This window comes from Macaca mulatta, chromosome 9 (assembly GCF_049350105.2).
Source record: "Macaca mulatta isolate MMU2019108-1 chromosome 9, T2T-MMU8v2.0, whole genome shotgun sequence".
NCBI classification, from domain to species: domain Eukaryota; kingdom Metazoa; phylum Chordata; class Mammalia; order Primates; family Cercopithecidae; genus Macaca; species Macaca mulatta.
The window spans coordinates 111,514,992-111,540,878 of NC_133414.1; the positions used below are offsets into that span (position 1 = coordinate 111,514,992).

General features: G+C 40.6%; 1 long non-coding RNA gene across 1 annotated transcript in view; it reads right to left on the reverse strand.

Annotated features, from left to right (window-relative positions):
- The window catches only part of LOC144331247 (uncharacterized), a 37,812-nt gene that overhangs the window by 5,500 nt on the left and 6,425 nt on the right, over positions 1-25,887 (reverse strand). Inside the window, exons 2-4 of the long non-coding RNA XR_013398243.1 lie at positions 17,054-17,097; positions 2,335-2,478; positions 126-343 (exon numbers count right to left, since the gene is read on the reverse strand). This is a non-coding gene — a long non-coding RNA (uncharacterized LOC144331247). The remainder of the gene's footprint in view (positions 1-125; positions 344-2,334; positions 2,479-17,053; positions 17,098-25,887) is intronic.

The following is a 25,887-nucleotide window of genomic DNA, read 5'->3' on the forward strand; positions in this document are numbered from 1 at the left end:
TTTAAAGATAAAACATTCAGAAAAATAGAAAGGTGATTTTGCCATCTTGTGGAAGTGTATTGCACATATGTTGAGCAAAATGAGACCAATTCTTATGATAAAAGAATTTCAGGTTCTTAGAATACCTTACTTGATCCCGGTTATGAATAGTTAGCTTGTTCTTGTTAAGATGTTTGAAGTGCTCAGGATATTTTCTGGCCCAGATGCCAGGAGATCTGACTGCCCCTAATAGCTGTGTGGCCTTCAGTGAGATACATATCCCAACACTTATCTGGACAGTTGGTATTGGACTAGATGACATCAGGTTCTTTCTTTTGTTGGTGTGGCATCATATTCTGGGCCCCTGAAGGGAAGCAAATAAGGAAAGTTATTTAGAAAAATGATGTTTTCTTGATTTAATTTTGCAAAATGCTTAGAATGGTGCCTACCACATAGTAGTGTTAGAATTGTTAGTGTCTATAGAAGTGGAAGCTATTATAGAAGTGTTAGCTATTATCATTGACATGATAAGGATGATGGGCATGGATCCATGCACTAGAGACACATTTTTACCTCCATATCTAAATTTAAGAAAAATAATGCAATACTAATCCAGTATTCTGATAACTTTAAAGCCCTTTGTCTCTCTCTCTCTCTCTCTCTCTCTCTCTCTCTCTCTCTCTCTCTCTCTCTCCTCTCTCTCTCTCTCTCTCTTTTTTTACATGGAGTCTTTCTTTATTACACAGGCTGGACTCAAACTCCTGGGCTCAAGTGGCACCACTGCACCCAGCAAAAACCTTAACAGAAAGGAAATAAGCCATGGCTACTAAAAATTAAGAATAGTTATTATCCACAAGAGGTGCTCGCTGCCTCTTCGCAGAAGTGATTCTCAGCCAGAGACCTCAGTATTTGGAGAAGAGACCTCTTATCTATTCCCCAGGGGTCTCAGACCATTCAAATCAAAGGAGAACAGTTGATAGCCTTATAATTAATGGAAGGAGTGTCTGCTAAGCAAACAACCACATAGAGATGTTTTCTTTGAAAATTCAGCTTTATTATTTGGCCATGTTATGAATCGGGCTGCCTTGGGAAGTAGTGAGTTTCCCTTCCCTGGACTCACAGATTCAGACATCAGATGGCTAGATGGACTGCACGACTTTGAAGAACCTTTCCCACAATGTCTCTGATTCTAAAGCAAAGCCTGCCCAGAATTACAAAGTGTCACAATGCCTGTGGGCAATAGAGCAGCAGAGACTGGGCTTCAGCCAGAACACCTAGTTCTCTGGGAGCATAATATCAGCCTGGAACATCTTGCACCTTGAATGGTGAAGCTGTGTCTTCTAAGACTTTCATAAAAAGGTGATCCATGGAGCGCATTACTGAGCAATGCCCTCGTTTATTCTCTCTTTTCAATTCTAAGACCTAAGAATGGAAAGCACTAAGGGAATGTCAGAGTCACACAAAAAGGGAAGGGCCAGAATCCTGGTTTCCAGTCAAGGCTGAACCTCCAGCTTTCCCTCTCTATAAACAGATGGAGTTGTCTTGAGCTGAAGATACTTTCTAACTACTTTCTGCCCATAGCAACAGTCCAATAAAAACCTTCACTGAATAGAAACTCATGTGCAATATTAGAGCAAGATGAACTCAGAATAAGACAGAAAAGAAACTAAATAAAGAAGAGAATGGCAAAAGAGCAGAAAATAAAGAACTGAAGAGGCAAAGTAGAGAAAATAAGAAAATGAAGGGAGTTTTTTTTTTTTTTAAAGTCTACTCTGAATGTATGAGATGTAGAGAGGCTTAACGTTTAAAAACTGCAAAGAAAGAAAGATGGTAACATGCATTACATACTAAGAAAGCTACACAAAAGAGAGTAGGGTTAAAAAAAGTTATAAATCTCCATAATTTAACTAAGATTATCTGATGAGAACATCCACAAGAGATGCTAGCTGCCTCTTTGCAAAGTAATTCTCAGCCAGAGACCTCAGTATTTGAAGAGATGGCCTGTCTATTCCCCAGGGATCCTAGACCACCCACATTAAAGGAGAATAGTTGATAACCTCATCATTAGAAGCAAGGCTTCGTTGAGCCACCATAGGACCTTTACACTTGCCTTTTCTTGGAGGACTCCCTTCTTCCTCCCTTCACTACTCTCCATTTCCTGCTTGTCGTTACTCTAATTACTCTTACTGTTATTGTGCGATGGTTGGTCTGGAGGACCTTCAAAATCCCTTCCAACCCTCTGAGTCCACAATTCTCTACTTCTGCTTTCAGAAGTACTCCCTACTGTTGCCTTTACTGGGATCTGAGGTCCAGGGAATAGTGTAGCGGTATGTGATGGGCACAGGGATCACTCACGTGATAGCTTGTGCGCATTGCCATGGCTCAGCTATCTCGCTGCTGGTGGAAATAATCTCGAAGAGTTGGTTCCAGGTCCATGAAGAGGTTGCTTGGTATCAGACAGTAGTCACCACTTGAAGCAGAAGCCATGTTTCAAAGCAGCTGAGAGTTATTTTATTAATGACAATAAGGGTGATGAACTAAGTAATTTGATGAGCACTTAAAGACAAAATCATAGAACCTGCCCCTGAGGAATTCACAAACCAAATGTGGCAAGTCTAGGTCCTACACATTCATAATAATCATCGCTGCCTGGTACTGAGCACCTTCCAGGTGCTGGGTGCTGCTAAGCACGTGAACTTTGCCAAGTTATTTAATCCTCATAACATCCAAATGAAGCAAGTACTGTTGTCATCCCCACCTTACAAATGAGGTAGTGGAAGCCCAAAGATTACATACTTTACTGCTATCAGTCAGCTTGTGACAGATTGGGATTCAAATAATATATGCTTGGAGGCACGTTACTAGGCTGCCTTCATAAGTCCCCTTTTTGCATCAAACAAAATCCATTTAATGACTCAAGATTGACTGCAGGAGAACTGAGGTCCCCAGATTCATCTCACTCTGATTTTAACACTACTTTCAAGAACTGATGCTTGGGGCCTGCTCCTATGAGTCCTTTCTCACCATGTCATCTGTGATCCAACCTGCTTTAACCTGTCTGTTCTCTTACCTGTCTGAACCTGCAGATGCCCACACTGAGGGATTCTCAGCCCTGGAATCCTCCATGTCTTCCCCTCACTTCACCAATCTATCCACAACCCTGACTGCATCAAGCCTTCATAGCAATGGCAATGTTCCCCAAAACTGACTGCAGATGCCTGTGACCTTTGGGATTCCCACCTGTGCTACTTGTCCTGTTCTTAAATCAAATGAATGACCAAGTCAGGGATCATAAACCATCTTCAAGACAAGAAGTCCTGCTCTCCAGCATCTTGTCCCCTGATTCTAGCATGATGTCTTCTTTTTAACTACTTTCTGCCCATAGGAAGAGTCCAATAAAAAACTTCACTTGGCCTCTATACTAATTTACAGTTAAAATTACTAGCTTTGTGAGATTATGCAAAGTATTCATGTAACTAGGATTTGGGGATAGAAGAGGCAGAAATGTTTTCCCATAACAATAACTAATATAGCTATTGTAAATGATATTAGCATTTTTTTACTTAATCCAACAATACTTTTTCAACCCAACTTGAAGATTATAATTATCTGAAAAGAAGGATATTAATTGTAATTCAGACTTTTTTAGACCAACTTCTTCATTCTTCCAGTCACCCCGCCCTACCTTCCCCATGCCCTCCAGGTATCCAAAATTGTGGAATCAGCATGAATAGGGCTGGGTACCCTGTGAATACTTGGTAAATATTAACTGTCTAAATGAATTAATCTATTTGCCTCTGGTATAAGTACTTTTGCTGTCTCTCAAATTCAAGTCATTTCCTCTCCTTTTACAAACACAGGCCTTCATGCATTTAATTCAAACAGTTATTTACTTAGGGCTATTATGGCCTCCACAAATGCACAGTCTGGTAATGGTGCAAGCCAGTATGAGAACAAGTGCTCAGATGAGGGCCACATCAATGGGGAAATAGAACGTGGGCCTTGACCTCAGCAGACCTGCCTTAATTGTAAACGTGGAGTATTGACACCCAGTTCCCAGGGTTATTAATAACATTGAATGTTTTGGGGGTTTGTTGAGCACTGTGTATACAAACCTCTTCAATTCTCCCTGATCCCCTACATGGGGAGAAGTGGGACTTTAAAGGGGCTGAACAATTTGCCCGCCTTGAAGTCTCACAGCTAGTGGTGGGCAGTGCTGGAATTTGAACATGCTCTTAACTCTTCCTTACAATATCTTGTTTGTGGGAGTGGCCTCGAGGATTAAACTCCTGTCAAGTTCCTCTCAGTATGTCAGTTTCCTCATCCCCTTGTCAGGAGAGGAGGACAGTAAGTTCCAGGTGTGGAAATTGGTCATGTAATCTTGGCCCTGGATAAATGTGAACGTTATCTCCTGAGGGGCAATGGTCTACCGGCCACTCACATCTACTGTTGCCCCAGGAAGGAAGAAAGAATTGGGATTCTTCTTCCCCTTGAGGGGACTGAGGAGTAGAACTGCAATTAAATCAATGGACTTTGGGGACTTGTGGGGAAGAGTGGGAAGGGGGCAAGGGATAAAAGACAAGAAAAATGGTGCAGTATATACTGCTTGGGTGATGGGTGCACCAGGATCTCACAAATCACTGCTAAAGAACTTACTTATGTAACCAAATACCACATGTACTCCAATAACTTATGGGAAAAACAAAACAAACAGAACCCTTAGCCACTCTGGAAGGACTGCAGTTAAATTACGAAGAGGAGCAGTACATCCACTGTCAGTACATCTACTTGGATGCTTTTGTCTTTTCTGGTTGCAGCTTGGTTTCGTCTTCTTTCTTAGAAAATGTTCCTTTACTTGTGAAAAGTGCTATCCTTGTTTCTGCTGAACACAGAGAATAAGGGGGTTTGTCTACACCCATGTTGGCTCCAAGAGAGGATCAAAGTGTCCTTTGGGTTAGATGTGGTGACGGCAGCTGGAGAACTAGAGGAACCTGGAGGAACTGGGTAGACGGAGAGGGGAAAAGGTGGGAGGCAGTTCGAAAGCCAGGATAACTCATCTCTTACTGCAGGGAATTCTACTACCAGCTCTTCCCAGCAGGCTTTTTCCCTCCCCTGCAAAAGGCAGACAGTGCCCCAGGAGGTCAGAGATGGGGCTATCCTAATGCCTTGGTAAGACTGGCTGGAGGCAGTGGAGTATAAAAAGAAAGACTTGGCTGGGTGCAGTGGCTCACGCCTGTAATCCCAGCACTTTGGGAGGCTGAGGTGGGCAGATCACAAGGTCAGGAGTTCAAGACCAGCCTGACCAATATGGTGAAACCCCGTCTCTACTAAAAAAAAATACAAAAATTAGCCGGACGTGGTGGTGCGCACCAGTAGTCCCAGCTACTTGGGAGGCTGAGACAGGAGAATCACTCGAACCCGGGAGGCAGAGGTTGCAGCGAGCCAAGATTGCACCACTGCACTCCAGCCTGGGCAACAGAGCAAGACTCTGTCTCAAAAAAACAAAAAACAAACAAACAAACAAACAAAAACCTTATAAAGCTTCAGGGCCAAAGATACCAGCTGTGAGATTTGAACAAGTTACTCAACCCTGCTGAGTGTCCTGGTATATAATGACAATGAGACACACACCTCACAGGGAAGCTGTGACAAGCTAATGAAGTCAAGTTCATAAGGGACCTGGCAGAGTAGGTGACAGTCGAGCACCTGGCGAAGGATGTGACACTTAGGCTGCAGCCACAATACATAGGAGAATTTGACTTTTGCTATATCCTACCCAAAACTTGGCCGGGCTGTTCTGATCCTCCCAAGAAAATGTGTGATGACAGTAACTCTAATAGCCACTAAAGTTAGTCAATTTTGGGAAAAGAAAAAGGAGAAACAGGAGCTGCAAAGCAATTCCATTATCAGGGAAGGCAAAAATGGAAAGGAAAATTTTAGAAGAAAAGTAATACATAGTAAATCTAGAAAATAATCTGGAGTACCTCGCTAGAAGGTCTAAATTTAATCTTAAAAAAGAAATCTTGGCACCTGGGGTGGAAAAACAAATCATCTTTTTTTGCTGACTGTACACGTAAGATGATTAAAGTAGCAATAGAAAAGAGCTTTTAAAAAAAATGATGGTAAAAGGTAAAAAGGGAAATCCCACACATGACTCCTAATTTTAAAACAATTATAGTAAAATATTTATCACATAAGTTTACTGTCTTAACCACTTTTATGTGTAGGGTTCAGTGGCATTAAGTACATTCACATTGCTATGCAACCATCACCACCATCCATCTCCAGAACGCCTTTCATCTTGCAAAACTGAACCTCTGTATCCATTAAACACTAACTCCCCATTCCTACCTTCCCCTACTCCCTGGCAACCACCATTCTACTTTCTGTCTCTATGAATTTGACTACCCTATGTACCTCATATAAGAGGAATCACACAGTATTTGTCTTTTTGTGATTGACTTATTTCACTTAGCATAATGGACTCCCAGCTTGCTAACTAAATATATTCCAAAGTCATTTACAATGTGATGTATGGATATAAGTCACAGTAAATTTTTTTCTTTTTTTCTTTTTTTGAGATGGAGTCTCGCTCTGTCACCCAGGCTGGAGTGCAGTGGCACCATCTTGGCTCACTACAATTTCCGCCTCCCAGGTTCAAGCGATACTCCCGCTTCAGCCTCCGGAGTAGCTGGGACTACAGGCATGCACCACCAGCTAAATTTTTATATTTTTAGTAGAGACGGGGTTTCACCATGTTGCCCAGGCTGGTCTTAAACTCCTGACCTCAGGTGAATGTTTTAAATAAAGTGAAAATTCAGATCCTACCAGGCTGGCTTGACCCAATGCCAATTTCCATAATGAAAATGGCTCTCCCCAGATGTGGAAGAGCAAGTGCATACAGATGCAATGTGATCCCAGTGAAACCCCAAATGCAGCTTCTGGGGCCACAAACTTCTGCCCCTGTCTTGAATTTCTTTGTGTTGCCACAACATAAGAGTTCAGAGAGGTGTTGACAGCACTTCCCTTTATGCTTTCCATAGGGTGCATCTCATTATTACCCCTTCCCTGGACATTCACAATAACTCCAAATATGCAGGCAGACCATAAGTTAGACTACTTATATTTACTGAGAGCTTACCATGTACCATACACAGTCAACATTTTAAAGTGGACAGTTTTAAAGAGAAAACTGTAATGGGAAACATAATCATCTCCTACCATCTCTGTTCCTTTCTTTCTCAGATTATGAAGTAGCTATGGAATTTGAATGGGTTGATTCTTCAGCTCCCAGAATGAACTTTGATTGGCTTAACTGGCCACAGCAATTGATGTGGGAATGAGGCTATGACATAATTTCAACTTAGGAGACATGTTCACTGGAGGTGAACTAGGAAGCACAAAGTCTCGGACATTCGACACTTAAAGAATCAGCAGTCTTAGGATGATGGCAGTGCTACGGACACCAGAGTTCCATGGTTCAGGCTGTTCAGCATCAACTGCTCCTGACAGCCACCCTAACATGCCTCCAGTTTCCTGGACCAACAGATGCCTGTCACTGTTGAAGTTTCTTTGAGTTGGGTCTTCTGTTACTTACAACTTAAATCACTCTCACTGATTGCTATGTACTTCATTGTTCTCCTCCACTTTCCGCCAATCCATATGTTGAAGCCTTAACCCCCAACATGATGGTCTGTGGAGACTGGGACTTTGGGAGATAATTAGATTTACATGTGATCATGAGGGTGGGACCCTCAAGATGGGACTAGTATCCTTACAAAAAGTGTCACTAGAAAGCCTCTCTTTCTCTCTCTCTGCCACGTAAGAATACAGCAAGAAGGCAGCCATCTACAAGCCAGGAAGAGAGCCCTTACCAGAACTTGACCATGCTGACACCCTGATCTCAGATGTCCAAACTCCAGAACTGCAAAATAGATACATTTTCATTGTTTAAGCTACCTAGTTTATGGCATTTTGTTACGGCAGCCCAATCTGACTAATACGCTGATACAGACATGTGAGGGTACATGCCACCAGCAGGGTGGTTCAACTGCAGGGCCACACTTACCCAGTGAAGGTGACTCAGCCCAGAGCGTGACGCAGTCTCTTCCCAACCCTTTCTGCATCACCCCTGGGAGAGTCAGCTCCTCCCACAATTGTAGTCCTGACAGCAGGCTTGTGCCTCTGAAATGATCTTGCAAACAAGCTGCCATTGGAGTGCTGAGTGGTAATATCGACTAAAACAATGAAGAAGAAGAGGAGGAGGAGGAAAAGGAGGAGGAAAGGCAAAGAAGAGAGGCGCTGTGGTGAGTAGTACTTCTCAACTCCACCAGAACAGCAGAGAACAATGAAAGCACACCATCAGGACGTCTTGGGGTACAGCCAGAAAGGCCATTACCATTCGTGCCAATATATTTGAAATCTTGTATTTTATCATAAAAATCATGCAGTTTTTGTATTCTACTTCATCATGTGCCTTTATATTTTTTATATCAAAAACTTTTGAGAAGGGCCATTTTATCCCAAATCTTTGAAATAATTTCCTAGTCCCACCATGCTTGCCCTGAGATGTTCACACCCCAATATGAGAAGCACATGTACATCAGAAAGAGGACTGGACTTAGAGTTTTAAATCTAAGTTATTTTCCAATACCATCCCTTCCTAGTCTTGATCTTGAAAAATCACTCATCTTTAAGCTTCTCTTTCATCATGAGTAAAAGAGAGGATAACACCGACACCTTCTCTCCCTTTCTCATAGAAGCATCAAGCTCCAAGTAGTTAATGTGAGAGAAAGGACTTGGGAGACCAGGAAGCCCTGACCTTTTTGTCATGTGAGGTATTTTCCCAAGAATACTTTGGAAGTTTCCTTTAATTTGTTCTTGGACTAACCTTTCCTATTCACTCTGATACCTTTTTGTTCAACCCTTGTATCTGTGCTTGGAAGAGCACAGGAGGCAAAAAGAATAAGGATTCATAGTCACTTGTCAATAGGGGTGGAAGAGAAGTCAGATTCTTATTTATCTGAGATGAAGTCTAGCTCTGTTGCCAGGCTGGAGTGCAGTGGCATTATTTCTTCTCAGTGCAACCTCCACCTCCCGGGTTCAAGTGATTCTCCTGCCTCAGCCTTCCAAGTAGCTGAGATTACAGGCATGTACCATCACTCCCAGCTAATTTTTGTATTTTTAGTAAAGATGGGGTTTCACCATGTTGACCAAGCTGGTCTCGAACTCATGACCTCAAATGATCCACCTGCCTCAGCCTCCTAAAGTGCTAAGATTACAGGCGTGAGCCACTGTGCTCGACCAGATGCTTATCCTTGAGTGGCCTCTATATCCCTTCATTCCCTTCATGTCTACATCTTCCACCCTTATCATGGCATCTCAAGTTTCCCTACTTAAAAGAATCCGAGCCTGTATCCCTCATACTTGCCTTATGAACAAATTACCTGGGATACAGGAAGGCAAGTGAGTTCCATCTCCAGTAACAGCTCTGGTTCATTGGTTGCTTAGAACATTACATTGAGAAGAATCACTCAATGGGAAAGAGTGTAGATGGGTTAGAAATGTCTGCAAAGACAGGGAAGTGAGAACAGCCACATTTGTGGCATCACTAGCTGTCCTTGGTTGACAGGCTCAAGATGAATCAGCTCTGAAAAGTGTTGGACGGGCACGGTGGCTCACGCCTGTAATCCCAGCACTTTAGGAAACCAAGGCAGGCAGATCACTTGAGGTCAGGAGTTTTGAGACCAGCCTGGCCAACATGGTGAAATCCTATCTCTGCTAAAACTACAAAAATTAGCTGGGTGTGATGGCAACCTGTAATCCCAGCTACTCAGGAGGCTGAGGCAGGAGAATCACATGAACCTGGGAGGCAGAGGTCACAGTGAGCCAAGATCATGCCACTGCAGTACTCCAGCCTGGGGAACAGAGTGAGACTCCGTCTTAAATTAAAAAAATAAAAAATAAAAATAAAAAAGTCACAATTATTGAAAGCTGGAAGGTTTTCAGAAAAATCTCAAATGTGGGAGTTTCCATCCTTGGGGTCTTGACTCATGAGGCATTTACAAAATTAGTAATAGTGACTAATATCCTATTTTTGATAATATGAAGGCCCACCTCCTTCCCTGTAATAGGGTTGTCAAGGTTCTTTCCTTTTGAGCAGAACAGTATCTACTCCATTCACTAATGGTGTATCACACTAGTTGCTATGATTGACATTTGTTGAAGTCACAGAAATTTCTGGAATGTTATTGGTCTACCTGATAGTCCAGCATGCCGATTGAACCCATGAGCAATTGTGGACTTGAATAGACAGTGATGACCTAAGATGAGTGGCTGCTTGCAGAGAACCATGCTAATAAACAGACTCCTGGTGATTACCAGGCTGGGAATCCACGTTCTAATAAAATACGACATCAATCTTAATGTAACCACTTCAAATCCTACCCCATAATTCTGAAATTTTTAGAGGCTTCAGATTTGGATGAACACACCAATGAGTTTATTTCAAAATGCCTATTTCTATTTCAGTATGCAATTACTTGAGACTTTTTTGAAAAAAATAACAAACAGCTTCTATTAAATAATTGTCTTTTTGTTGCAGAATTCTAAAGGGTTTATGGACTGTGTACATACACTGCATTTAAGCTTTTCGTTTATTTGACTACTTTGGTGCTTTCAGTTTGCGGAAAGCCGGCCCTCATAGATGAAAGGCCCAGCTGGTGTCCAAAAGTCATTGATTTGCCTTGTCGGCTCTTTAGGCAACCAGGCTTTCTAAGTGGGTAGGCCCTAGGGTGTTTGTTTCATTTTGGTCATGTCCCACTGTGCTTCGACATCAAGCTACACAACAACCATAAAAGACATAATGATTACATATTTTTGCAATTTCTATTTTTCCTGGGGTTTTTTAGGGCCTACCATTTCTTTTTCTTTTTCTTTTTTTTTTTTTTTTTTGAGATGGAATCTCACTCTGTCACCCAGGCTGGAGTACAGTGGCATGATCTTGGCTGACTGCAACCTCTGCCTCTCAGGTTCAAGCAATTCTCTTGCCCCAGCCTCCTGAGTATCAGACTACAGGCATGCCAAACCTTATTCAGCTAATTTTTGTATTTTTAGTAGAGATGGGGATTCACCATGTTGGCCAGGCTGGTCTTGAACTCCTGACCTCGGGTGATCTACCCACCTCCACCTCCCAAAGTGCTGGGAATACAGGGGTGAGCCACTGCGCCCAGCCGGGCCTACCATTTATTTCTATCTGAGCTTCCTTTGCCAGTGAACTCTTGCATTTTAAGTAATAGCCATTGAGGAAAAAGCTGTGGAATGGGAACATTTCAGAGAAAATCACCTTGAAGAGTGACAGGCTGGGGTTTGGGGTGGCCTGTAGGAGCCCTGTGCCTGGAAGAGATGACAAGCACCTACATCTCTCCTAAAAGCAATGAGGACATGGTTAGTAATAAGGGACTTCTCTATTATACTTTTCCTGCTCCTAATTTCTTTTCCTTATTCTCTTGTTTTCTCCCTCTCTTTTTCTCATTTCCTTTGGTTTCTCTCCTGTCCTTTTTTCTAATTTCCCTTTTTATTTTCTTGCTTTTTCTCCTCCCCTTTTTTCTTCTCTCCCTCATCCCTTCGTTTCTGTCCTATTTCTCTGCCCTTTCTATGAAAACCATTGTCCCTTTATGGCATCAGACTGTTTCCCAAGGTGTGTTCTACCAAGCACTGGATCCACAGGTTGCTTTGTGGAAAATAAAAAAGATGGGTCTGAAGCAGGGCCATCAGTGGTTCAGTAAGTTCAGGAAACAGTGCAGACCATGTCAGCCTCCTGGAGCGTCCACATTCCACAGGTTCTGAGAAATTCTGCTGTGAAGAAACTGTCTAACTTGCCTTATCCCAGAGCTCCCCAAACTTCCTGACCTCAGTGTCATTTTCCTTCCAAAGAAATGAATTTCATTGAGAATCTCTGTGGTAGAGTCTCTTGTCTTCCTCACTTTGGGGCTTCTGAGCACTTCTTTCATCCAGCCAAGCCTGATGTCAAGGTGTCTTCTCATGTGCTGAGGGCCACCACAGTCAGGGGTCTCCCTTTTGGTCGACGTCTTCACTGCCCACCCTGCAGCCACCTACCACTCAGACTTGCAAAAGTCCTATATTGCTCACCTCTCGTGTTAAACATTTAAGTTTGGTTGCTCTTTTTTTTTTCTAAAAAATTTTCAAAGATGATTTTTGAAGAATACTATGCACTGTGGCAGAGGTACAAGCAGGGGAATATTTTGGTTCCCTGCTGGTAGTAATGCTCCCATCGTTGCAGAGGGCAATTTGGTAACATGTAGCCAAAGCCTTAAAATTGTATTGAGTGGTGGGGCAGGCACAGTGGGTCATGCCTGTAATCCCAGTACTCTGGGGGTCCAAGGCAGGAAGATCTCTTGAGCCCAGGAATTTGAGGCAAGACTAGGCAACAAAGCAAAACCCTATCTCTACAAAAAAATAGAAAAATTAGCTAGGTATGGTGGTACGCACCTGTAGTCTCAGCTATTTGGGAGGCTGAAGTAGGAGAATCACTTGAGCCCAGGAGGCCCTGGTTGCAGTGAGCTGTGATCACACCACTGCACTCTAGCCTGGGCAACAGACTAAGGCCCTAGATCAGAAAAAAAAAAAAAAAAAGCAATGCATTCTGTTTGGGGGACTTTAGCCTAAGAAAACAATTAAGAATGGATGCAAAGAGTTAGCTGCAAGGATTCTTTGCTGTTTTCTGTAATAGCAAAACCTTGAGAACAACCTTAATATCCAAAGATGGAAGATGGTTTCAGTACACTGTAGCATATTCATATAATCAGGTAGCTCTGAAGAGTGGAGTTTTAGAAGAATATTGAAAATAGACACCCCAAAATAATTTTCTGTAACAAACATACATACGCCCATTGTGATCCCATTTCTGTCAAATCGACATATACTGAGTGTGACATATGCATATAAATATTCGAAGCTGGGAAGAGCAGTCACCAAAATTTAGCAGTAATCATCGCTTCCAGGGTAGTTCATTTCAGCTTCCTCTTATCTGTGCTTTCTGATTTTTATAGAAAAGAGAGTATGTATTTTGTATATTGAAAGGAAACAATAAATTAGAAAAATTAACAAAAATGGTTGGTGATGCTTTACATGCTTTGTTGCCATTTAAAATCCCAGCTTACTCCAAATAGGGTCCTGTCAACACCAACTGGGACTTTTCTGTCTCTTGGGGAGTAAGTGCTCCATGAGGAAGGTCAAAGAGAATGTCAACCTTCCTTCTGCTATCTGAGGAAATCTGGATATAAGAGCCAACTTCTAGGTTGTGATGCTGCAATTTACTGAGAAAAAAAAGATCAACACACCCCACCATCTATTTATTTAATATTAAAAATAATATTTCACTGAGTTTGGCTGGCGTCAGACCGAGCAGTTACTCATACAGGAATTCAAACAAAAGCAGCATTGGCTCTGGGCCAGTGGGTTGGTGCTGGGTGGTCCATGTCGGTCCTTAGCTCAGAGCAGTTCCTAAGGCTGCTTTGAGACCTGATTTGGGTTGGGAAGATGATGTATTCATTTATTTATTAGAAATGTTTTAACAGGAAATGCTAATGGTTTGCATTGAGGGAGAACTGCCCTGGAGACAGCTGGAGGAACCCAACAGACATCGCTGGGGAGGAGATTGCTGCTCATGGCCTTGGAATTAAATCAGGGTCTGTTATGAGAGTCTACACTGGAACCCAGCACACTAAACTTGCCCAAAACACCCCGGATGCTTTGCTTCAGGACAGAGGAGGAAGGAGCAGCTCCACTCTTTCAGCTGCCCTGGGTCTCTTATCTGTTGCCATTTGTTTCTCAGAAACCTAACGGTGTATTTTTCACGTGACTGTGAACACAGACACCAACTCTGCTAGGAATGAACAGGCCCTGCGGACACAAACCTCCAGGTGGAGTTTTGTGAACCAAGGTGTAAGCAGCACATGTGTAACTTGAACCCACATTGAGTGTGCCTGTGGGCTGGAGTCACATGCGAGTTCAGGGGTTACATGTGCATATTCTTTATGTGTATGAGGACGAGTGAAAGACCAATGTTTGCAAGGGATTCCAGGCATGTCCTCAAGCTCCAGGGCACGTTCCATTGTTAGAACACATTCATGGGTATTTTGTGGAACCACAGAAAATATGAAATATAGAGGAGGGTGTAAATCAAGCACAAATGTCTACGCATGAGAAAAACATGCGCTGGCTTGTGTATTATTTTTTAAATCCTCTTCTAGCTCTTTTGAAAATGTGTGGAACTTTACTCGTGGGAGAAGAGCGTGATTACAGTGCCACAGGGAATGGGGTTGTCTCACCCATTCTGGCACGACAAAAGGGCTGTTCCTGTGTTTCCAGATAACAATGGAGGTGAAGCCTGACCCTGGAAACCAGTCAAGATTCTCAGAGATAAACCCTTGGGCAGCAAGAACACAGTCAATGAAAAGAAACTGACCCTGTACCTCTTGAGTCACAGAATTCCCACAAATGCTGTGTCCTCGTCAGTTCTGGCAGGACTCACCATCACAACCCCAGACTTCGCCACCACTTTATAAACAGTGTGGAGGGCGTTGCCGGAGTCTCTGAGGAGGGGGCTGCACTAGAAGTCAGGGCATCTTTACCTCCAGCACCTAAAAATACAGGATGCCTCCCTCCCTCCCATTTTCTTCTAGAGGTAAAACTTTCCTTCCAGGCTCACAAAGTTATGAGAAACCTCTTCGACAGTTTTCCTCTGGCAGCATTTCCATGCAGGTCATTCCTCTAGGTCTGCCGCTGCTGAAAGTACATCAGACGAGCCTGTAACCTGACAGATTTTGGTGTTCTAAAACCTGAACCAAGAGCCTTTGGAAGGACTGCCCAGCCTTGGAACTCGGGGCAGGAAGTTTCAGGGCAAAGGTGGTAGAGGACCTGGGCTAGGGTAAGGAAGACTGGAGAGAGAAAAGAGGAGAAAGAGGGGTTTGCATCAGTGACAATGGAGGTAAGCAGTAGGTTGGAAATTCATTAAGTGTCTTGTTTAAGGTCCAAAATTAATGAGTCTCTTAGAGCCTCAAGTTCCTCAGCAAAATGAGAGTGTTGAAGTTTCTGGATTTTAAATCCAATGAACTAGGACTTCATTCCTTAACCACTGCTTTCCTGTAAAACCCTAAAACCATTCAGCATTGTATAAGCCACTAGAACAATGATTTTCAACATTGGCTGCATATGGAATCACTTGGGGAGCTTTAAGCAATGTTAATGCATGAATTCAGCTCCAGAGATTCTGATGAAATTGGTCTGGATGTGGCCTGTACACCAGGATTTCTCTCTCCTTTCATGAGTCTTCTCCCTGAAATGCAGGTATTGTCTAAAATTCTGTCTGTAACACTCAGATTTCTATTTTTTTTCTCTATTTCTCTTCTCATTCACTCCTACATCATTAACTATCACTTATTTCAGGATGATGCTCAAATCTGTCTAGATCCATGACTTATTTATCCTGCTTTCTTCTGTCCATCGGTATCTAAATGGTGATTTTCTAGGCTCCAATTCATGTTCAGTCCCAAACTCAACATCCCCAAAGCTCTTTGATTTCTTGATGGTATACCTCCCATTATCTTATCACCAAGGCTCCAAATCTTAGTGTTATCTTTGTGTGAAATAACACAAATATTGTGTGATGAATTAATAAATGCATTAATATAAGCATGTTCCCAATCTCTCTACCACCTGCTCATAAGAGAATGTTGTCTCTGATAGCTTGGCTAAGCCTGCCCTCTTAGGAGTGTTCTGCCTTTTTTGGACTGGTCCCTTAAGTTTCCAGATTCAAAATCAAGAGAATGGATAAACGAAGACAAGACTGAAGAGGCAGAAGGAAGGGAAGAAAAGAACAAAAGACACGGGCCTCATGGGCTGAGGCTTTTGAGAGAGTGTCCAGGAAAAAAAAAAAAGGAAAGTAAGAGGTTAGAAGAGTGAGAAGCTCCAGAGCTGTTGAGTTCTAAGTACTAAAGACAGAAAAGGGAAGTCTAAGAATTGTTCCTAAACTATGAATTGTATGCTTCTTAAAGTTCCTAGAGAACGGCAAGTAAAATTTTGAATTAGTTTTAAAATACTTTTGATTGTTAGACTTTTTTTTTTAGTTCAGTGTTGCTTTGAGACTGAGTTATGTGGATGTACAGCTTATATTTGGATTACATACAACACCCCCTTCTTCTTCAGTTATCATATCAAAATGTTGCCAAACCCTATAATTTTTCCCCCTTCAGCCTTATCACTCTCTACTTCCCAACAACATCATCAACTCCAGCTAGACTTCCTACTTTTTCTCTAAGCATATCTCAAACTTTTTTCCTTTGGACTTTGGTTTATTTTGTTCCCTACACCCAGAATCACTGTCCATTTCCATCACTTGAAAATTCCTATGTGTCAAAGCCCAGCTTAGAGCCCACTTTCTTGAGGCCTTCCCTGCTGATGCTCCATGCATTCTACATCCCTTCCTGCCTTTGCAATTGTCCGTCACAACAATAACGATGATGATAATACCAATAGCTCACATTTATATGGAGTGTACTATGTCCGGGCACTGTTTCAAGTGCTTTGCACACATTATTTTATTTAATTCTTGCAATAACCCTGGGAGGTTGTACTGTGGGAACTCAAGACAGGAAGGTTAAGTGACTTCCCCATGATTACACAGCTATAATTGTCACAGACAGGATTTGCATCCAGGCTGCAGAGACCTCATCCTTTCTACAGTACACTTATACTTTAATACCTCAGTATATGCCTGAAATATCCTTGTCATTCCTCTAGGTCTGCAGGAAGTTTCCATTTATTACTGCTTCACATTTTGCAGTCTCCTCCCCCCCATTCAACACCAACAAATAAATGGTTGTGCTTCACTATCGTCAGATTTACATAGTCACTTAAGGGTTTGCACTGGCGTCCAAATAGAAGACATCAGCATGTGCATGATCAGGATTTTGACTTAGAGAGATCCACTTTAGGCTGAAGTCTTCAGGGACACTTAATCTAAGAGCAGGGAGCATATGTTTATAAATCTTACCTTTGAGTTTCATCTTCTTCCTCATAATATCTTTGACGTGTCAACTGTAAAGCAAACCACAGAATGGCCATACTTGAGTGAGGCAAAGATTTAACGCTGCTGCTCTAGTTCAAGTGGCTATACCTAGAACTACAGTTGTGTTTTACCAGTCATTGTGAAGTACACACACAGTGATTTAATGCAGCTTGGTTTATGTTGAGATGCAGCTCTGTTCTAACTTCTTGGAGAGAGCAGTGGGGTTACTGTTAAAGGGCAATCCACTTGGTCAGGAATCGTTTTCAGGTGAACAAAACTATGGTTTGATTTGAGAACTACATAAATCAATTAGTTTTAATTCTGTAAAATACATAAGTAACTTTTAGGATAAAAGCATGCTGTAAAGTTTAAATGTAGGCTTCCACTTCTGGCCAAGATTGAATAACAAGGATTGGCTTACTCTCCTAGCTGAAACAACCAAATAAATTGGCAACATATGTGAAACAACAGTTTGAAAGACACTGGATAGCAGGCAAAAAAGGACAGTGGTCTCGAGAGATGTAATGAAGTAAGTGCTACAATTGCCATGGTTTACTGCCTTGAGAGAGTTTGCAAGCCACACCACAAAGAAAGGGAAACCTGGGTAGAACCAGACAAACTTCATGAGTTGAGAATACAGAGCAGAGTCTGGGGAGACCAAGGCTACTAGAACATTCCCGAGGTTTGCAGAGGGTTCCCACTGAAGTATTCAGCTAAGGACTGATTAGCACATGCACATAAGGAAACTACTGGAGGCCAGAAAAAAAAAAAAAAAACACCCAAAAAATTAGAAGTAACTGGCTGGGCACAGTAGCTCATGCCTATAATCCCACGTCTTTGAGAGGCCAAGACAGGAGGATTGCTTGAGGGCAGGAGTTAGAGAGCAGCCTGGGCAACATAGCAAGACCCTGTCTCTACTAAAAATTTAAAAGCTGGCCAGGCATGGTGGATGCACCTGTAGTCCCAGCTACTCAGGAGGCTGAGGTAGGAGGATGGCCTGAGCCCAGGAGTTTAAAGCTGCAGTGAGCTATGAATGTACCACTGCACTCCAGCCTGGGTGACAGAGTGTGAACCTGTCAAAAGAGAAAGAGAGAAAGAAGGAAGGAAGGAAGGAAGAAATGAAGGAGGGAAAGAAGAAGCCAGACCCAGTGGCTCACACCTGTAATCCCAGCCCTTTGGGAGGCCGAGGCGGGCAGATCACCTGAGGTCAGGAGTTTGAGACAAGCCTGGCCAACATGGTGAAACCCTGTCTCCACTAAACATACAAAAGTTAGTTGGGCATGGTGGTACAAGCCTGTAATCCCAGCTACTGGGAGGCTGAGGCAGGAGAATCACTTGAACCCAGGAGGCAGAGGTTGCAGTGAGCTGAGATAGTGCCACTGCACCCCAGCCTGGGCGACAGAGTGAGACTGGGTCTCAAAAAAAAAAAAAAAAAAGAAGAAAGAAAAAATAGAGATAACAGTGACAGTCACTCTCATAAGGCTAGGAATAGCATCTGTTCTCACCAGCCAGACTTGAAAACCTCAAGATTCATGGTGGGGTACATGAGAGTGTATATAAGGACGCTGCCTCAGTGGTAAGACCTAGTTAATTCTAGACCAAACACCACTCTGTCCTGTCTAACAAACCTTAAAAACAAGAGCCAAAAGGATCAAACTGTTTTCAAGTGATTTATCCAAATTCTGCAAGAAAGCTCCAGAGTATTATCGGAATACAGAAATAACCAGCACCAAACAAAAAATTTAAATGCCTGGAATCCAGTAAAAAATTGCCAGGCATCAAAATAGGAAGAAAGTATAATCTATAGCAAGGAGATTAAGCAATTGAAGCTGAAACAGAACAGACACAGATTTAGATTTAGCAGAGAAGGACATTAAAAATAGCTATAACTATTACATATGTTCCAAAAATTAAGTAGAGACATGGAAGATATATTCTCTTAAAAACAAAATACCATTTATTTATAATTATGTGGTTAGAAAGGACAAGTTTTTAAAATGGACTTTACTGAGGGACAACCAATATGTTACTTTTCCCAAAATTATTTTGGCATTATGTTAATAGACTTCTTGTTTATTGTAATATTTTGGCATTATGTTAATAGACTTCTTGTTTATTGTAATATTTTGGCATTATGTTAATAGACTTCTTGCTTATTGTAATATTTTGGCATTATGTTAATTGACTTCTTATTTATTATCTTGCTTATAATTTGTTATGGATTTTTTATTGTGGTAAAAAATGCATAAAATGTACCATTTTAAACATTTCTAAGTATATAATTCAGTAGTGTTAAATATATTCACATTGTCATACAACCCATCTCCAAATCTTTTTCATCTTGCAAAACTGAAACCATTCGTTGAATAACAACTCTCCATTTCCCCCTACCCCTGGTCCCTGGAAACCACCATTCTGCTTTGTTGTTATAAATGTGTTCTGTTTTTTGTTTTTGTTTTTTTTTTTTCTTTTGAGACAGTTTTGCTCACGTTGCCCAGGCTGAAGTGCAAGGGCGCGATCTCGGCTCACTACAACCTCCACCTCCCAGGTTCAAGTGATTCTCCTGCCTCAGCCTCCCCAGTAGGTGGGATTACAGAAGCATGCCACCACTCCCAGCTAGTTTTTGTATTTTTAGTAGAGGCAGGGTTTCACCATGTTGGGCAGGCTGGTCTCAAACTCCTGACCTTAGGTGATTCGCCTACCTCCGCCTCCCAAAGTGCTAGGATTACAGGCATAAGTCACATGCCCGGCCTGTTTTTATGAATTTGACTACACCAAATATCTCATATAAGTAGGCTCACACAGAATTTGTCTTTTTGTGACTGGCTTATTTCACCTAGCATAATGTCCTCAAGGTTCATCCATGCTGTAGCATGTATCGGAATTTCCTTCCTTTTTAAGGCTGAAAAATTTTCCATTGTGTGCATATACCACATTTTACCTATCCAGCAATGGACACGAGAGCTTCTACCTCTTGACTATTGTAAATAGTGCTGCTATTAACTGCGGAATGTGAATATCTCTTTTGATATTGCTTGACCTAGATTCTTTTGGATATATGTCCAGAGGAGGAATTACTATCGTATGGTAATTCTATTTTTAATTTCTAATAAACCACCATACTAGTTTTTACAGTGGCAGCACCATTTTACATTCTCATCAATAGTAAACAAGCATTTCAATTTCTCCCATCCTCATCAGTACTTTTTTTTCTGTTTATTTAGGTCTTCTTATTAAAATTTACTTTCATTTTAGGTTTGGGGCACACGTGCAGCTCTGTTATATAGGTAAACTTAGGTCTTTCCGATAGTACCCATCCTCATGAATATGAGGTAATATTTCACTGTGTTTTTTGTTTGTTTATTTTTGAGACAGAGTTTCGCTCTTGTTGTCCAGGCTGGAGTGCAATGGTGCAATCTCAGCTCACCGAACCTGGGAGGTGGCTCCAGGGTTCAAGCGATTCTCCTGCCTCAGCCTCCAAGTAGCTGGGATTACTAGTATGCACCACCACGCCTGGCAAATTTTGTTTTTTTTTTTTTTTTTTTTTTTTTTTAGTAGAGATGGGGTTTCTCCATGTTGGTCAGGCTGGTCTCAAACTCACAACCTCAGGTTATCCACCCGCCTCAGTTTCCCAAAATACTTGGATTATAGGTGTGAGCCACCATGCTGGGCCTCACTGTGTTTTTCATTTGCATCTCCCTAATAATTAGTGATGTTTAGTATCTTTTCATATGCTAATTGGCCATTTGTATATCATCTTTGGAGAAATGTCTATGCAACGTTTTGCCCATTTTTAAATTTTTTTGTTGTTCAGTTGTAGCAATATATATTTTTTAAAAATCTAAATCACATTTGTAGACATGAAAACAATATGTGAGATAAAAAATATGCTGGATGATATTAGTGGCAAATTAAACACAGCAAGCAAAGATTAGTGACACTGAAGATACAGTAACAGGACTGTCCAAAATGGAACAAAGAAAATATAGTATTTTTAAAACATCCCACCATTGGATCTAACAAAAAATAAAATTAAATAAATAAAAATAAAAACAGAGAATCAGTCATTTCTTTCTTTCTCTTTCTTTCTCCCTTTCTCTTTCTTTCTCTCTGTCTCTCTTTCTTTCTTTCTTTTTGACAGGGTTTTGCCCTGTCACCCAGGCAGGAGTGCTGTGGTACAATGATCATGGCTCAGTGCAACCTCAACCTCCTGGGCTCAAGTGATCCACCCACCTCAGCCCCCCAAGTAGCTGAGACTACAGACACATGACACCACAGTTGGCTAATTTTTACATTTTTTGTAGCAATGGGGTTTTGCCATATTGCCCAGGCTGGTCTTGAAGTCCTAGGCTTAAGTGATCCACCTGCTTCACTCAGCCTCCCAAAATGCTGGGATTATAGGCATGAGCCACTGCACCTGGCTAGCCTAAATAATATAGGCTATTTCTTTAAGTAGCCTAATATACACGTAATTGGAGTCCTCCAAGAGAAGGAATGGGAAGAGGGCCAAAAATATATTTTTCCAAACATTATGAAAATCCATAGATCCAAGAAGTTCAGTGAACCTCGAGGGTAAGGCAAATGAAAAATAACACCAAGGCACATCATAAACAAATTAGTCAAAACCAGTGATAAAGAGAAAATATTACAAGTAGCCAGAAAAAAGAAAGAAAGACACACTGCATACAGACCAACAAAGATAGGTTGACAGATTTGGTTTTGGAAACAATGCAAATGCTTCATTGTGAGGAAGCAACATCATTAAAATATTGAAAGGACAAAAAAGTATCAGGCAAGAATTCTACACCCTGTGAAAATATCTTTCTAAAGTGAAAGCTGAAAGAATTCATCACCAGCAGGCTCATACTAAGAGAATTATTAAAATAAATCCTTCCAACAGAGGGATGATCATAACAAATAGAAATATGGATCTACACAAAGAAATATGAAAGTTGGAAATAGGTAAATATATGTCTTATTATGCTTCTTTAAGTCTCTTTGAAAGCCCAGTTATTGTCTAAACAAAATAATAATGTAGCATGGAGTTTGTGACATACGTAAAAGTAAAATGTACGACACGAATTGCACGAAGGTCAAGAGGGGAGAAAGGAAAGTATATTATTGTAAGGTTGTTATACTAAATGTAAAGTGGAATAATATCATTTGAAAGTAAACTGTGATATGTTAGACATGTATCTATAAACCCTAAAGCAACCTCTAAAATAAAACAGTTATAGATAATAAGGCAACAAAGAGATAAAATGGAATAAAAAAAATTAATCCAAAAGAAGGCAGAAAAGGAGGGAAGGGGTAGAAGAACAGATGGAATAAACAGCAAGATAATAGATTTACTGGTTCCCTCCCCCAATTTTCCCCATTAGTCAAGTCCTCAGAGCAAAAGATGATGGATTCAAACCTAGCCATATAAATAACAACATTAAATGTAAATGGTCTACTACAATTCAAAATCAGAGATAGCTAGATTGGATTTTTTCAAGCAAGAACCAACTGTGTGCTATCTATAAGAAATGTACTTCAAATCTAAAGACACATATGGGTTAAAAGTAAAGGGACAGGAAAAGATACTGCATGCCGACACTTAGCAAAGGAAACCTGGAGTTGCTATGTTAAGGCAGAGTTCAGAGCAAAGAGTTTTTCAGGGATAAAGATGTCAAGCCATTTTATCAAAAGAACATAACAGTTAGGTGTAGTGCTTCATGCCTATAATCCCAGTACTTTGGGAGGCCAAGGCAGGAGGATCAACAGAGCCTAAAAGTTTGACACTAGATGAGATCTCAACAAAGCGAGATGCCATCTCTACAAAAAATAAATAAATAAATAATCAGCTGGATGTGGTGGCATGTGCCTGTAGTCCCAGCTACTTGGGAGGCTGAGGCGGGAAGAGTGCCTGAGCCTGGGAGGTGGAGGGTGCAGTGAGCCATGATTGTGACACTGCACTCCAGCCTGGGCAACAGATTAAGACCCTGTCTCAAAAAAAGAAAAGAAAAAGAAAGAACATTACAATCTAAAACATTTAGGTGCCTAAGAACAGAACTTCAAAATACAGGAAGCAAAAACTGATAGAACTGCAAAAAGAAATGGACAAATCCACAGTTATAATTTGACCTTTAAATAAATACCCTTCTCTCAACAATTCATAAAACAAGTAGAAAGAAAATCAGGGTAGAGAAGAGTTAAACAACACAATCAGCCAACTTGACCTAATTGACATTTACAGAACATGTTATACAACGTAAGCCGAGTCCACATTCTTGTTATGTGCACATGGAACTTTCACCAACATATAAATAAGATACTCAGCCACAAACTAATCTAAATACATTTAAAAGAATTCAAGACATAAAAGGTGTGTTCTCTAACCACAGTGAAATTAAGGTAGACACAGAAAACAAAGGTCTCTGGAAAATCCCCAAGTATTTGGAAATCAAATAGCAACTTCTAACTTACTCATGAATCAAATAAGAAATCAAAAGGGGGATTAGAAAATATTAATCCCCCTTTTAAGGGGGCTGGGTGAAGTGGCTCACGCCTGTAATCCCAGCACTTTGGGAGGCCGAGGCAGGTGGATCACCTGAGGTCAGGAGTTCGAGACCAGCCTGGGCAACATGGTGAAACCCTGCCTCTACTAAAAATACAAAAATTAGCTGGGTGTGGTTGTGCATGCCTGTAATTCCAGTTACTCAGGAGCCTGAGGCAGGAGAATTGCTTGAACCCCAGAGGTAGAGGTTGCAGTGAGCCAAGATTGCACCATTGTACTCCAGCCTATGCAACAGGGCAAGACTCTGTCTTAAAAAAAAAAAGAAGAAGAAGAGAGAAGAAAGAAGAAAGAAGAAAGAAGAAAGAAGAAGAAGAAGAAGAAGAGGAAGAAGGAATAATATTAACTGAAAGAAAATGAAAATACAACATATCAAAATTTGTGGGATACTACTTGGGGGAATCTAGCGTTAAATGTCTATATTAGAAAACAAGAAAGCTCTCAAGTCAATGAACTGAATAATTGGTGGATCTCAGCTTCCACCTCAAGAAAATAGATAAAACAGAGCAAATTAAATCTAAAGTAAGTAGAAGGCTTGAAATAATAGAGATGAAATAGAAAAGAGAAAAATAGAAAAAAATCAATGAAATGAAAAGTTGATTCTTTGAAAATATCAATAAAATTGATAAAAGTCTAATCAGACTGATCAGGAAAAATAAAAATTACTAATATAAGAAATGAGACAAGTGACCACTACAGATCCTAAACATATTAAAAGATAATGAAGGAATACTATGAAAAATCAATGCCAATAAATTTAACAAATTACATGAAATTGACAAATTATTTGAAGAACACAAACTACCAAAGCTCATTCAAAAGGATATTGATGTCTCAAATAGCCCTTTATCTATTAAAGAAATTGAATTTGTAATTAAAAACCTTTCCACAAAGAAAACTTCAGGCCCAGATGACCTCATTTGTTTGAGGTGAATTCTACCAAACATTTGAGGAAGAAATAATACTAAATCTACATTAACTCTTCTAGAAAATTGAAAAAGTAGGAATACTCTTCAACTCATTTGATGAGGCCAGCATTACCCTGATACTAAAACCAGATAAAGGCATTACAAAGAAACTACAGACCAATATCCCTTATGAACATAGGTGCAAAAATGCTAAACAAAATTTTGTCAAAATGAATCCAGCTATATATAGGATAATACTTCATGACCAAGTGGGGTTATCCCAGGAATATAAGGTTAGTTTAACACTTGAAAAATCAGTGTAATTCACCATATTAATTAAATTAAAAACTATATAGTCATCTCAACAAATGCAGAGAAATTATTAATGAAACCCAACATCCATTTCTGATTTTTTTTAAATTAACAAACTAGGAATAGTTCACAGCATCCTCAACCTGATTTTTTTTTAATCTCTAAAAATTCTAGAGCTAATATACTTAATGATGAAAGACTGAATCATTTCTCCTTGTGATCAGGAACGTGATAATAATATGTACCCTTACTACTCCTATTCAACACTGTTCCGAGAATCTGGACAATGAAATAATAAAGAAAAGAAAATGAAAGCATCCAGTGGGAAACAAAGAAGTAAAACTCTCTCTATTCACAGGTGACATGATCGTCTGTGCAGAAAGTCTTACAGAATTTACAAAAACTCCTAGAAAGAGTTCAGCAAGGTTGCATGATACAAGATCAATATGCAAAAAATAATGATATTTCCATACACTGGCAATGAACAATTGGAAACTGAAATTTAAAAATACTATTTACAAGAGCATTGAAAGATGTAAAATGCTTATGTATAAATCTGACAAAAGATGTGGAAGAATTGTACGTAGAAAACTTCAAAGCAACATTGAGAGAAATTAAAAACCTAAATAGAGAGATACAGCATATTCATGACTCCGAAAACACAATTTTTTAAGATGTTGACTCTCCCCAAAATGATCTGTAGATTCAATGCAGTTTCAATAAAAATCCCAGCAAACTTTTTAGTAGAATTTGAAAAATTATTTCTAAAATTTACATGGAAATGCAAAGTCCGAAGAACTTTGAAAAGAAGCATTGTCTAAACAACTTTGAAAAAGGAAAAGTAGAAGAACTAACACTATTATAAAGCCACAATAATCAAGATAATGTATCACTAAATCAATGTACGACAATCAGTAGCTTTTTTTTTTTTTTTTTTTTTTTTGAGATGGAGTCTCACTGTTGTTGCCCAGGCTGGAGTGCAGTGGCGCTCCAGCTCACTGCAAACTCCACCTCCCAGGTTCAAGTGATTCTCCTGCCTCAGC